A 14,600-nucleotide genomic window follows, 5' to 3' on the forward strand; every position below is an offset into this window, starting at 1 on the left:
CCCCCCCCCCGCCCGCGCCGCTCGCACCCCCGCTGCCCCGCCCCGCCCCCGCCGGCGCGGGCTCCCTCACCTACCGCCCCACGCGCGCGCGCTCGCGCACCACGCGCCCCGCGCGGCCCGCCCGGATCGTGGCCTCCCGAGAGCAAGGTAAGGGCGATGCGCGGGGACCCGGGCGGCTTCCCCGCCCGGCGCGGCCCGGGGAAGTTTGTGGCGTCGCCGCTTTCCGCTGGGCCTGGGGGCGGAGGGGGGGGCGGCGGAGGGGGGAGGCCCCCGGCGCCGGGCGAGCCTGGCGGGCGGGAGGGGGCCGCCCGGCGCCCGGGGGTCACAAGTTGCCCAAGCTGACATTGGCGCGGGCTGGCGGGCTGCGCGGCGGGGCGGGCGTCGCGCGGAGAGGGGCTGGAGGCGCGGCGGGGCCGGGCGCGGTGCGGGCGAGGGGAGGGCCCCGAGGAACTTTCTCCTCCCCAGAGGGGCTCCTTCCAGCCCCGGCCGCGGCCCCGCCTCGGGAGCAGCCGGCTCCCGGGCTGGAGGGAGACCATGAAATGTGTTTGAAGAAGCTGACGCAGTTTGTGACGCTCGCGGCTTCCTGACGGGGACCGGCAGGAGCAGCGCCTTCTGCGAGGAGGGACGAGGCGGGGCGGCGCTCGGGCCCTTCCCCCCGCCCCGGAGCCGCGCGCCCGGGTGCCTAGTTCGGGGGCCGCGGGCTTTGGGCGCGAGCATCCAGCCCGGGCCGGGAGACGGGCCCCGGCAGCGCGCGTCGCTTCCGTTTTGATTAGCTCGGGTTATTATATAAGATGTCACAGAGAGGGAAGGGGCGAGCGGGAGGCGCGTTGGCGAGGGCGCGTCGGCCTTCGTCGAGTGGCGGGGAGGGGCGGGAGGCAGGGCCGGGCGGGGACCCACCTGTGCGCCCTCCGCGCCCCCTGCGGGCGCCGGCGGTGCGCGTGCCGGGGGACCGGGGACCCGGGGGGCGGGCGAGAGGCCCGGGGGGTGGGGGAGGGCGGGCGGACGTGTCCGCCGCTCCCCTCCCGGCCCCGGGAGCACTTGGGCAGCGGCCGATACGTGCTGTTTCCTCTCCGCCGCCTGGCCTGGGTGTACACGGTTCTGGCTCCAGGCATTTGTACTTTGAAACATTTGTTTAATATTAAGGAAGCTGCGTGTGCGGCGGTCATAGTACGCCCGGAACGTGTGGCCGTGAGCTCCAGGGCGGTGAATGAATCATCGCCCGCGGACCGGGCGCCGATGATTCATGCGGGGTACACACGCGCGCGTACTCGCCGTGTGCCTCTGACCCAGGGACAGCCGCCCTTCTGCAGCGATGACGCCTGGAGGGGCGGGGGAGAGTTCATGCAAAAGAGCGGCGGCTTGTTTTTCCCCCTTACACAATTTTGGGGAACCTGGGGGTATCAGGTACCCCAGATTTCCCGAAGCTTGTTTCCCATTCTTGGAAGGGTTGCAGGATTCCACCTGGCTACATTAATGAGTCGGCGGAGGAGCGCTGATTTGCTGCGAGGCTGGGTCCTGTCTCATTCAGAATTTGGTTGGTGTCTAGTGAGGTATTGGGTTCTGAAGGAATCCTTCTAGTAATTGCCTGTGCTTAAGTACCGCTAAAGTAATTAGCAAAAACTTTAAAAGTTAGTGGATCTTAAAAGAAAAACAAGTGGCTCCTAAGTAGGAGTCTTAAAGATTTAGGCTTTGGGGTGTGGGTGTGTGTGGGTGTGTGAGTGTTTCAAGCCAAATCCAAAAAGGAACTTAGTTTGCCATTAATACAGAACTTTTAACCACTGCGACCACCCTTAAAGGCTAACTTGACTCATTCCCACCTCACTCCACACTTGTAGGATTAAGAGAAAAGTTTTCTTGTCATTCAGGATTCAGGTCAAATGGCATCTACTCAGCAAAGGCCCTCTTGATTACCTTAAATAGCTTTTCATCCTTACCCCAGGAAGCACACCCACCCAGTCCTATTTTATTTTCTCCATGGCACTTAATCACTATCTGAAATGATTTTTCTTTTGTCTTTAAGTCCTGTCTCTTTGTACTAGAATGTAAGCTCCGCTGTGGCAGGGATTTTGGCCTGTTTTGCTCACTGCCGTAACTCTAGCATCTAGAACAGTACCAGGCGTATATTAGGCACTCAGTGTTGACTCCTGAATGAATAAATTCTTTTTCCTGATTTCTTGGTAGGGCTATCTTTGACAGTTGAAAGGCAGTGTCTTTTGTGAGCAAGGCACTAAGATGGTACAGTTTTTTTCTTCCACTTTTCTTTTGATTGATTCATTTCCTCCTCTGTGCTGTTTAACAGCACAAGCTGGGTTTGAGCATCACATCCTAAGATGCTGAGTGTGAGGAAAGATAAGGCATATAGAGCCTCGTCAAAAGAAAGTGTATTACTGTAGAAGACTGTGGGTGATTAAGAATATTACCTGTGCTAATTGAAAGAGAAGTACAGGATATTGAAATGGAATCAACAAAGTCAAGTTTTCACTCATGTTTGAAATACTGATAGTTCTCTATCCCTCCCTCCCCACTGCTTTCACCAACCTCAACTTTAGCTGCAGCTTGGGAAGGTCCCTAGTAAGTAGCCCTTAATATGAAGTATTAATGTAACTAAGTGAATGCAAGAGGCCCTACCTCTGCTTTATTGTTGTTGTTAATGTCAGTAACTCCATGGAAGAGTGGATAGAAGGAGTTACTTAAAATTATAATTTAAACATCTTAAAGGTATTGTAAAGAATTAAAGCTACAATCAGTCCATGATATAATGGAAGAAGATTTCAAATGTAGTGCTGAATGCTACCTCCCTAGAGGGTAAACTTTAATATACTTTTTATTATTATGAATAATAAACTTTGGAAAGATATTGGTCAGCTTTGCTCTTATAGCAATATTTTGAGAATTCAGTACTTCTGAAGTTAAAGAAGAGTGCTCTTTCCTTGACAGTAGTAGTGATCGCTTTTGAAAGCGTAATCTGATTTCAAGAGTAAGCTCAGGAATAGTGGAAATTATAAAGCTAACAGGGACCTTGAAACTACTTAGCACAATTCGTTCCTTTGTACCAGTCCCTTTGCTGAGGAAACTGAGACGCAGTGAGATGGCTCGCCAAGGCTGCAGACAGAGCAGGGGTTAGGACTGAGAGTCTTGACATCTTGTTGCAAGTCCCTAAATTAGCCAGAGCTCCCATAAGTGGGGGAGGCATGATTCCTACCATTAGCCCATTGACTGCCTCCTGCTTGTGAACTCTCAGAGTAAAACTATGTCTTAGTCAACTTTGTGAATGTGGTTGAGCAAATGTGTTTTAAGTTGGGGAATATACTTAAGAATTGAAAAAACAGGAAAACATACCTATTTTCCAGATTGAAGAAGTTTTCTAACAAGAGTCAGAATGTTGGCAGTAATTAACCTTAGAACATTCATAGTAATGAAGCTACTATTTAGTTTTCATGCCTCCAGTTTCAAACAGAATGGCTCACAACTTCCAAGTATGTGTGCTTGCTTAGTTGGCATAATTATTCACTGGAGAAATAGTAGGAGACAGGAGTCAAGACAGCTGGTGGGTCTTGCCTCTGCCACAGTGTCCAATTAGAAAAGCCTAGACTTGACAGCCAAATAGAATTGGGGCTGAGCTCAGCTCTACCCCTAACCATCAGGGCTCTCTGTAGCAAGTTACTTAGCTTTTTTCGAGCATTCTCTCATCTCTAAGGTGGAGGTAGTAGCATCTCCCTTTAAGGATTGTCGTGGGGCTGGGATAACATTTATCAAGTGTCTGGTGTACACTAGGCCCATAATAAATGGTAATGGCTACAATTATGACTTCTGATTTATGTGACCCTGAGAACAGCTTCATCTCTGAAAGCTTTGGTTTTCTCACCTGGAGCATTGGTGGTTGGGATAGGACAAGGGAGTTGGGGAGAGAGAGGGCGTTGGGGAAGAATTAAATGATCTCTAAGATCTGGTCTATCTCTATACATCTCTGTAGTTTAAGGAATCAATAAAGAATGCACAATTCTCCTGCAATGTTAGTCTAAGTAAAATGATTCATATATCCTTGATCTAACATTCATATAGCCTTGAACTAAGAGAAGAAATGGTTCGTTTCTGGACCTTCCTAACAATTGGCATAATTAACTTTGATGATAGTAAGTACATCTTCATACTTTTATATGACGTATGATGGATACCAGTTAACTGGAATATCTCAGCCTCTCATTCAGCTTACTATATATATAAAGCAGTATAAGGAGTCTACAGGTTAATCAGACATTGGCACCCTTTCTTTAAGCGGCTTGAGAGTCATGTAAGGAGCATAAGGCAGGTACCCAAAGGCTGTATTACATGGAAGAACTGTGAAAGAGGCACAAAGAAATTGCTTTGTGATTTCAGAGAAGGAAAAGCTTAATTAAGACTTAATTAAGGCATCTTGAGCAACGCCTTAAACAATCAGTAGGACTTCAGCTGGCAGAGATGTGGGAACTAGCCTATACTAAGACTTGAGTGAAAGTCTTTTGAGCATATATATATATGAGCATATCCAGGAATGGAAAGGAGTGTGGTTAAGCTGGGGGGCAGGATAGTGGGGCAGAAGGCTGCATGGCAAGGTTAGGACTGTACTGTGATGATCTTGAATGCTGGGCTAAGGAGCCTATTTATTAGGCAGTAGATCACCATCAAAGGTATTTTAAGGTGTGTGTCGGGGGGGGGGGGGCGTGTGATGTGATTAGAGCTATGCTTTGAGAAGATTAATCTAAGTCAGAAGAGCCATGGGTAGTCCCGGTTAGGAAGCTATTAAGATACACTCCAGAAGAGAAGCAATAGAGAATACAAATTAGGGTGGGAGCAGGTGGGTTGGGTGTGACACCACAGAAGTAAACGGGACAGGAATTGTTGACTAATTAGATGAGGGAGTTGAGGGAGAAGTCAAAGATGGAAGCTGAGTGACTTTGGACAGCAATGGCAGGAATTGAAATAGTCAAGAAGAACCACTAGTTAAGGCACTTGCTAGTAGTGTACAGTCAGTGTTTGTCTCATTAATGGAAGTGATGATAAGTTTGGATTTGGATATGTTCACATTTGTGTGCCTATGGACCATCCAGATGGATGGGAGCCATTGCAAATAGAGGAAATTTGGGGCATCCTTACGAAGGGATTAAGTGGTGAGAAAGGTTCACAGTGTGGGTGAAAAGAATAAAAGACGGGGGCAGAGCCTTGGAAAAACCAATATTTGTGGGCTTGGAGGGAGACAGAAAGAGGCTGTCAGGATGCTGAGAAGAAAGAAGCAGGAGAAGAAGGAAAAGGCCGGGTAAGGAAAGGTGAGAGAGGAAGATTGGTGGGGGCTGATAGGGTGGAGGGGCAGACATCAGAGACTGGGAAGAGATCAGTAGACTCGTCAGGAAGACCATTGTCAGCAGCCTTTGAGGATGGGGTCAGTTGGGCAGTGGAGACAAGTCAGAGACAAGTCAGCCGGGTGCCTGAGGGGTGCCTGATGGGAAGAAAATGGAGTGAGTGTAAACCATGATCACACTGTGAAAATCTGAGAGGCCAGTGGCTAGAAACAAGAGCGTAAGAAAGGCCTGAGAGTACTGTGGCCACCCTTGGAGAGGAAGAGCCTGAAGATAAGGAGAGGGGTGGGAAGGCGGCTCCTGAGTCAGGCCCTCCACAGGTAGGAGGGGTAGCAACAAGAGAGAGTGGCCACATGTCCGGGGGCCTAGGCCAGCCTGGTTCACACCTCTTACCCCAGTTTACTTATGGGCTCATGTTTGCACAAATATTACAAATATCTGGAAAAATAATGTCTACTTTTATTCTAAAAGAGGACACTTTTTGAATAATAAATTATTCGATCATCCAGGTCATGGCACAGGTAGTTATTCATGGAAAAACAGATGTGACATGGAGGCAAAAAGGCACAGATTTAGAAAGAGAAGTTGGGAGCTGGGAAGGAGGGTGGCTGCATGTGAAACAGATCCATTCCCTTCTGTTGGGAAGCAAGAGCAATAATGGAGGAGGCCAGTTGATTGGCTGAAAGCAAGTTGGGGGTGAGGGGTAAAGTTGGGGAGGGGGAAGAGTTTGGAGTAGCTTTGCGTCTGAGTGCCGCAGGGATCCAGAGATGGCCAGGCCTGGCGAGCGGTAGAAGGCATCCCCCCTGTCTTCCTGACTCTCTCCAGCAATGCTCAGAGAGTTGGACGTGGAGGTGGTGTGAGGATCACTGGCACTGCCAGTTCCCGGTGGGCCCTTGGCGGAGCAGGGAGGCAAGTGAGACGGCGCTGCTGGCCTGGGAGAGTAGGCAACAGAGCAGAGTCGAATGTGTAGCAGCTGGTTCAGCAGGGACAACGGAAAGGGAGAAATAGGAGAGGATGTGCAGGGGCTGGTGGCAAAGGGCGTGGGGAAGTTTTAGAGTAGCTTATCATTATGGAGAGGTCAGTTATGAGTGATGATGTAAACTCAGAATGTCACTGAGCTTGAGAATGGTGAGGTGTCACAGCCATGAGGCAGAAGGGCAGTGATCTTCAGGAATGATGAGGCTAAGCTATACATTATTTTATATATATATATATATATGTACACTTGATATATATATCAAAGTCTTTTTTTAAATTATGGAATACATTTATTAAAGCCTTTCTGCACTTTAGAGTTGGAAAGTACCTTAAAAAATAGGGAAGTTATTCCTTCATTTAGAAGATGGGGAAGCTAAAGTTTTTTAAAGACTCTCTAGAAAGATTGTGACTTGCCCCGTATCACAGATACATGTGACAGAGCTGGCTCTGGAAGGGGCCAGGATCTCTGAATCTCAGTTTAATATTTTCCTCTAGAGCAGAAGAAATAATTAAAGTATCCACAGAACAAAATCTTAGAAAGCTTCCACTTGGCTTGCCTACTTACTGCTGTTAGAACACTGGTGTTTGTGGGCACAGAAACCCATTGAGGAGAGCTGTGGGATCAGGTCCATGTCCTCTGTCTTCCAAACCAAAGGCAGGTGATGGCGTCTTTAAGGAGGACCCATGAAAAACAGCTGCTCTTCCCCGTGAATTAAAAAACAGGTAAGCGTCAATAAATAGACAAAATATTATCTTCATTATTGATGAAGCCTAGATTGGAGGACATAGCTTGGTGTGAAGTTCACAATGTCCTTGTGCACCCCAACCCTCGTGGAGACTTTGGAACAACACGCAGGATGGAAGGTTTGAGGCCGAAGAGCAGAAATACCCAGGTCTCTGCCTTTCGCTGCCCAGCTAGAGAAAAAGAGAAAGATGCCAAATCTCTTATGCTTAATGTCTTTCACAGAAAAACTCCATCCATTGGAGAACTGAGAAACAGTTGTCACACACTAACCAAATAAATTGTTCCACCGCTATAGGGAAGAATATGGTGTAGGGCAAGAAGACAGGAGTGGACAGGGAATATCCCTCCTTTGGAAACCTTGTGAGTGGGAAAGAGGTGTTGTTCCCTTTGAACATAAGGTTATTGACCACTCATAGGTTCTTTGTTTGCATTTGAGTTAAAGTAACTTCTGAGGCAGCAGGTAACATTTTTACACTAACTAGAGGTAAGTGAAATGACTAGGAGCTGTCCTTCATTAATCAGTTTCACAGCCATACCTAGTGGATGTCTGCTTCCTCCCTGGGGATCTCAGGAAATTCACAGATGTCAAAGCAGAGACCATCAGCTTTAATATCCTGTTTTTGAATTCAAAACTTTAGAAAAGTGGAAAGTTCTTTCTCCTCATAAAATGTTTAAGGAGCCCTTAATTGGACATATAGCACTTGGGATTAGTGCAGATCCCATCCCTATTAGTAACCTTACTAATTAACTATTAAATTCCTCAGTTTCCTCATCTGAAGATGACTGTCGAAATTCAGTGAGACTCGGTTTAGGCACTTAAGGTAAAATCATGATGACTTTTTTCCCTTTATCCATGTCAATGTGTCTTAATAACTTTAGACAAGTAAGATTATAGCACTGTGTTTCATGACAAATGAAATTTCCAACTTTTTATCCACTTCTTTTTTAACTGTTAAAAAAGTAATTTTTATTATAAAATATAACATATATATAACTTCTGAAATGCAAAATGTATAGTTCAATGAATTATTAAAAAGGGAACATCCATGTAACTACCAACCAGCTCGAGAAGTAAAACAATGTAATTTTTTCTCCCCATAGGAATCTTTTTCATTAGATGCTTGATTTTCCTTTTTTTTTTTAAAGATTTTATTTAGTTATTTGAGAGCGAGAATGAGAGAGAGAGAGAGCACATGAGAGGGGGGAGGGTCAGAGGGAGAAGCAGACTCCCTGCTGAGCAGGGAGCCCAATGCGGTACTCGATCCTGGGACTCCAGGATCATGACCTGAGCCGAAGGCAGTCGCCCAACCAACTGAGCCATCCAGGCACCCTAGATGCTTGATTTTCTTTTCAGAGAAGTCCTGAGTAGTAAAGGAGGCAATTACAAGTATTCACAGGTTCAAAATATGTGTTCCTTTTGAGTGGAATTAGATCAAAAATGTAGTATGAGTATTTTACTCTAGTTATTTTTTATTTCAGTAACTATGAATTTAGTGTTTAGAACAAGTCCCGGGTTTTCATCCTTAAAGATCAAAATCTTCGGGTTAAGAGTCTTCAGATTTGGGTCCTTTGGATGGGAGTGAAAAAATTATGATCATTTGGATGTGAGAAGTCTTTATGCTTAATTATTTTTTAAACTTTCTGATCATCCCTCCTTTGCGTGTCTTTAGAAACAAAACAGCTAAGATTCCAGAATTGATGATGACTGTGTTCAGTAATCAAAGGTCTTCTTGGAAAACACCTGACCATTATTGAGGCAAATACCTTTCAGTTTAGGCCACTACCTTAGGCTAGATTTGAAGTGGCAAGGAGTCAATGATAATAGTTTTATTGCATGAAACACCTGCATTTTCTTTGTTTAATCATAATCTAGTATTCTGAATTCTACTGTCTTTTAAGGCTAAATTAAAGAGTCAATAAATAAAGTCTTTTGTGGTATCCAGAAAGGGGTTCTCTTGGATAAGGTTTTTTTTTTTATGATTAAAAAAAGGAAATGATGATAAACATTAAAATAATTGGAAAAGTATCCTAGCTGATCTGGTGTATCACTGAAAACAGAAAAGCTATGAGTGTGTTAAAAAATGATAAAGAAAGACTCGTCTTTTGGGGTAGTTTCTGTGGGTGTAAGATTTGGTTGTGGGGACCTCAGGTTAGAATTTGGTGGGCTGAACATGCGTTTACTGTCAGTCGCTGCCGAAACCCCCCTGTAATGATGGTGTGGATGTGAGAAGAGGCAACAGCAGATGGGAGACACCAACACATTTTCGGGGGACGGAAAGCAAACACACCTGTGGCAGTGGACTTTGTATAGTTGGGAAAGTTGGTACTTGAGTGCCGTGAAAGGAAGTTGGGAGTAGATCCTGGGAAGAAACAGCCAGTTTATCTCCCAGAATCCCAGAAATGCTCTGGATGAGAGACTCTGGAGTGGGGCTGAAAATAAGGGAGTGATTGCAAGTCTGTGAAGGGGACCAGCCCTCAGTTCACTTTCCCCATCCCATACAGAAAGATGAAGCCCTTGCTGGACACTGGACATTTTTCTCTGGAGAAGTTGAAGTAAATTAGCAGTTCTGGATTTAGAGCTACCAGGCCAAAAAAAAAAAAGAGGGTAAAGGTGAAATGCTCAGTGAAAACAGAGGAATTTAATGAAACTTTAAGTACTAAAACTCTGAAATACTAAACAGTGAGACCCTGTGCTCTTTTTCCTCCGCCCAGTTCTAGGAGAGTGAGGTAATTACCAACCCAGGCAGGGTATTGAAGGACTCTTCTCTGCCTATGAAGAGCAGCCCTAGAGAAAAGACCTACAGATACTGACATTGGGGGCCCACACTGAAAAAACTGACTTACTACCCATTCTTCCTAAAGTGAACCCATCAGGCAACAAGCCTCTTCCCTCAACTCCATGAGTATACAGCTTACAGTGAGCTTTTTGGCACCTTACTCTTGAATACAAATAGACCATGAACACTCTTTCTAGTATGACGGAATATAAGACTAATATGATGGAATGCCTGCTGGACTGATCCTCTAATTGTGTTTCTTCTATCTTTTTGCTTTTATTTCTGCTTTCTCTTCTGCTTCTTCCAATAATTTTTTTTTTTTTTGGCCATCTTATTTTTAAATTTCTAATACTTATTTCTTATTTGTATAGGCTCATTTTTATTTTATGAATTATAGGTGGGTTTAGGAATATGAAATTTAATATCAAAAGAGATAGCTAGAAGTTTTAAAAGTAGTTTGCCTTTAGGAAGTGGGTTTGGGGGTGACAATGAGGTAAGATAGGCTGCTGCTATATTTTCATTTTAAGCATGGTAGTAGTATATGAATTTCAAAGTAATCTGTATGAGTTAGGTTGACAAATAAAATTTGTAAAAAGAAAAAGTAAGGCAGTGCTAGTAAGTAGATTAGGGAATGATTTACATGTATCCAGAACTTTAAAAATATATATTAAAAGTTAAGAAGTGATGTTTTGATGTTAGAATCATTCCTCACAACTGGGATTCCAGCCCTCGGTCTGTCTCAGAATCACTTGAGGGAGGTTTTTGAATATTCAAATGACTGCCTCTATCCCAAGATTCTTACTTATTTGGCTTTGGGTGGGCCCCTGGGAATCAGTAATTTTTAAAAGAACCCCATCGGGGTGCCTGGGTGACTCAGTCATTAAGTGTCTGCCTTCAGCTCAGGTCATGGTCCCAGGGTCCTGGGATCGAGTCCCGCATGGGACTCCCTTCTCGGCGGGAAGCCTGCTTCTCCCTCTCCCACTCCCCCTGCTTGTGTTCCCTCTCTCGCTGTGTCTCTCTCTGTCAAATAAATAAATAAAATCTTAAAAAAAAAAAAAAAAAAGAACCCCATCAACTTCTGATGTATGGCTAGGGCTAACTCCTAACACCTTTGCTGCTTCTTAAACGTTTCTTGTATTCTTCCTATTCTCTCTCTCTTCCTCTCTGTGTCTGTCTCTGTCTCTCTGCTTTTCTGTCTCTGCTTCTGCTGCAAATCAGATCTTTGCTCTCTGTCAGTTTGGAACTGATACAGTCTATTTTAGGTCAGAAGAGGAGGAGGAAAGAAAGGGAGACATGGAAGAGGTCATTTGGATGACCATGAATAATGAGAGTGGCTACACAGGGAGCCAATATTTGTTTCCTTTTGCTTTGTGGAAACTACTTAAATTGATGACCTTATCTTGAATTTCCTTGGAGTAATTTTGGAGCTCAACTTCAAGTAAATTTGAACTTAATAACATTTTGTTATTTCTTTACCTTCAGTGTTACCTCTTGGGGCTAAATCAGTTGCACCCTGAGGTTACCCTCAAGTTCTTTTACCTTCCTTGGGTCTTACCCCTGTCTCTCCCAGCTGTGGTCTACCAGATGTTCACCAATATCGGTGTTTCCATTTTGCAGCTGGGATCACCAGCAATTGTCATGGCTTTCTAGTTTTCTGTGAGGGAATTCTTAGAAGGGTGGCTAGCAAGCAAGAGATGAAGGAATGTAAAAATTATATAATTTCCCAAGGGTGGAGATCTTGTTGCTTTGGGCCTTTGACTACAGAGAATTTGTACATCTAAAAGAAGAAGTGTTTGTTGCATGGAGGAGAGAAACATTTTAGACTCGGGGGATAAACTTCTTTAAAAAAAAATCTGACAAACTTTAGGTTTATAAAAATATCAGTAATTACGGAGAGTTAAGGTTTCCTTTGAAACTTTTCCCAGTCCCATTCCCTGCCTCCCTAGATCCAGCCACTTGTGAATGGGGTGTGTCAGTGACTTATTTGTTGTCATTTCACATCAAGACAATGCCCTGCTCCATACAGTGGTAGGACTTACCTCTCACATTCTGTCCAGGGAAGGGAGCTGTTTTGGCTGGTGTCCAAGGGATTTCTGCACATTTAGTACATTTATACAGCTAGGCCGAAGTATGATCTTTAAGATGAGGTTGGCTCGTCTCATCAGTAAGTCTTATTTAGAGCTTGCCTACGTGATGCAAGACTCTTCTAGGCCAGGGCTTCTCACAGTTTAATGTGCCCACAAATCATTGTGGATGGCATTACACTGCAGATTCCAATTCAGTCGCTCTCAAGTGGGACCTGAGATTCTGCATTTCTAATAAGCTCCCGGGGATGCCGCTGGTCTGCAGACCACACTTAGAGAAGCAAGGTTCTGGCTAGTGGTTCTCAGCCCTCATTGCTCATTAGAATCATCTGGGTGCTTCTTGGACCTATCCTTAGTGATTCTAATTTAACTGGTTTAGGGTGGGGCCCTGACATGATACATACATGTGTCCGTGTGTGTGTGTGTTTTAACCCCCCAAGTGACACTAGTGTGCAAATAGGGTTGAGAACCACTGTTAGAAGTTCTGCCCACTTTTCCTGTGACTCATAGGTAAAGATCTTCATGGGTGGACTTTGTAGCAATCTGGGAAGCACCTTATATAGCCTTTCTGATGTAGATACATTTGCTTTATGGATATGGTCCATGGAGAAGAGATTCCTCATGGATGGCTATGTTCCTAAAGATGAGGTGGACGTGGCTATCAGTGGGGAACCTATCTAGGAAGTAAAAAAATGACCTTCTCATTAAAATTCACCTGATACCAGAATGAGATTTGAAGTGATGAACAAATACAAAGTTGATGTCTCTTCATTCAGGGGATCCTTCTATTTTCTACATCCTTTCAGTAAGAGATTATGGGAAAAGTGTGTTATAAACTTTGATGCTTTATGTTTTCTCCAGAGAAGTCTATAAACTTGCTTCTTACTATTTCTGTGTATATGTTTGTCTATAAATATATGTACTTGCGAAGTTTCTGCATAACCAGAATTCTAGTATGTATTTATATTTTTCCTTTTTGCCAGTTATTTAGAAAAATTTAGAGTATTTTCTATGCATTTACTTTTGGGTCTTAACTTGTCCTAAAAAATTCAGTGACAGCATTCTGATGAAGGGACTGTTATTCTCAGGAGCTTCCAGTGCTGATGGCAGACAGGTGATTCAATTTGCTCAAAAATCATAGGCCTTAGCCCAGCTCAAATGTTAATTGTTTTATTATTACTACAAGGATGATCCTAGAAGCAAATAATGCAATTTTATGTATATTAAAATTATGTGATTACAATTTCTTGGAAACAATGAACTTTAAAATCAGTGGATTGAAGTTAAATATAATTGTGCTGCTAAGACATTAGAATTCTCTCCTCCACCTCCCCACCATTCAATCATAAAATTGGCCTTTGATTTTATTTCCTTAACATTATCTTATGTACTTCATGACTACTGACATCGGTCAGATTCTCATTACTTCTCATTCACCTTAATTTTCTCCCTGGACCTCGCTCCCTCCAGTCTTGCCCCTTCCAGTTCTTCTGCCAGAGTCCTCTCTTGAGGAGGTAAATCTATGGTTCTCCCTTGTCTGAGGAGAAAATCCAAGTCTCCATAGTGCCATGTAGAGCCCCAGCCTGGCCCTCCCCTTTCTCTGCCCTCATTGCCTGCCTGTCACCTCTCTAGATGGCAGTGTATTCAACCCTGAGCAGAGCTTGAGGATGGGGGAGTAGATACTGGAGGCATGAATGCGTGGTTTAGGAGAAGGGGACAGGAGGTGGCACGAGGGCCATTGGGTGTGACTGCTGGCAGGGGAAGACGGAGGTAGAGTGAGACCAGTTAGCATATGGCTGCAGGCATTCTGCCAGGTGCCTGCCTGAGCCGTTCCACTTCTTGTCTCGACCTTTGTACGCGCTGGGTCCTCCATCAAAAACACTTCTTTTATCTTTTTTGCCCAGAAAAATCTTTCTCCTCCTTTGAGAAACCCCAATTGATAATTTTCTCCTTTTTCCAGATATTCTCCCTTCATTCCCATGGTATCTGACCGTCTCCCTCCATTCTGCCCCCATTGTTCCATTAACCAGCCACTGTTCCTGCACTCACCACACCACCTGTTCATACCTGGGTCTACTAGATTGTGAACTCAGCAAGGGCAAGAACTGGGTCTTTTGATATTCCACTTCACAATACAGAGCCTGGCATGTAGTAGACGCATATAATAAATGCTGGATACATTAACACAAGCTTTCTCTGTGAAGTGTTGAGAACCTGCTCCTACTGGATTGGGGGTCATTTTAAAAATGGAATTCCACTTAGCAGTATATGACATGAATAATTTTATTGCTTTAATTTTTAATTGATCTACCCCTACCAAATATCTGTCCAAATGTTCACATATATGTACATGTGTGTATACATACATATCTGCATAAAAATGGAGGGAAGTTAGAGACCAAAGACTATGAATAAATATTAAATAAGATTTCATAGAGGCCTGCACAATACACATGGCTGATCTGTTCTCTTTCAGATGGGCCCCCTTGGCTAGTAGGGAACAGGTTAAAACCCTAAGAAACATGTGAGTCAGTATTGAACACATTAGTATTTTCAAGTTATGATGAAGTTACGAGTATAAAAGTGTAGTTTTGAAAAGGTTTTTTCAAATCATGTAGAAACATGGAGATTTTAACTGCCAAAACAATTTTATGTAGTTTGCAAATGAATAAAACCACAGAGA

General features: G+C 44.4%; 1 protein-coding gene across 2 annotated transcripts in view; it reads left to right on the forward strand.

Annotated features, from left to right (window-relative positions):
* The first annotated feature begins 69 nt into the window (after window positions 1–69).
* PCGF5 (polycomb group ring finger 5) overlaps window positions 70–14,600 on the forward strand; it is a 115,634-nt gene continuing 101,103 nt past the window's right edge. For both annotated transcript variants that reach the window (XM_032432598.1, XM_032432600.1), the window contains exon 1: window positions 70–147. The gene's annotated coding sequence lies outside the window, so the exon portion shown is untranslated. The remainder of the gene's footprint in view (window positions 148–14,600) is intronic.

This window comes from Phoca vitulina, unplaced genomic scaffold, assembly GCF_004348235.1.
Source record: "Phoca vitulina isolate PV1807 unplaced genomic scaffold, GSC_HSeal_1.0 scaffold48, whole genome shotgun sequence".
Lineage (NCBI taxonomy): Eukaryota > Metazoa > Chordata > Mammalia > Carnivora > Phocidae > Phoca > Phoca vitulina.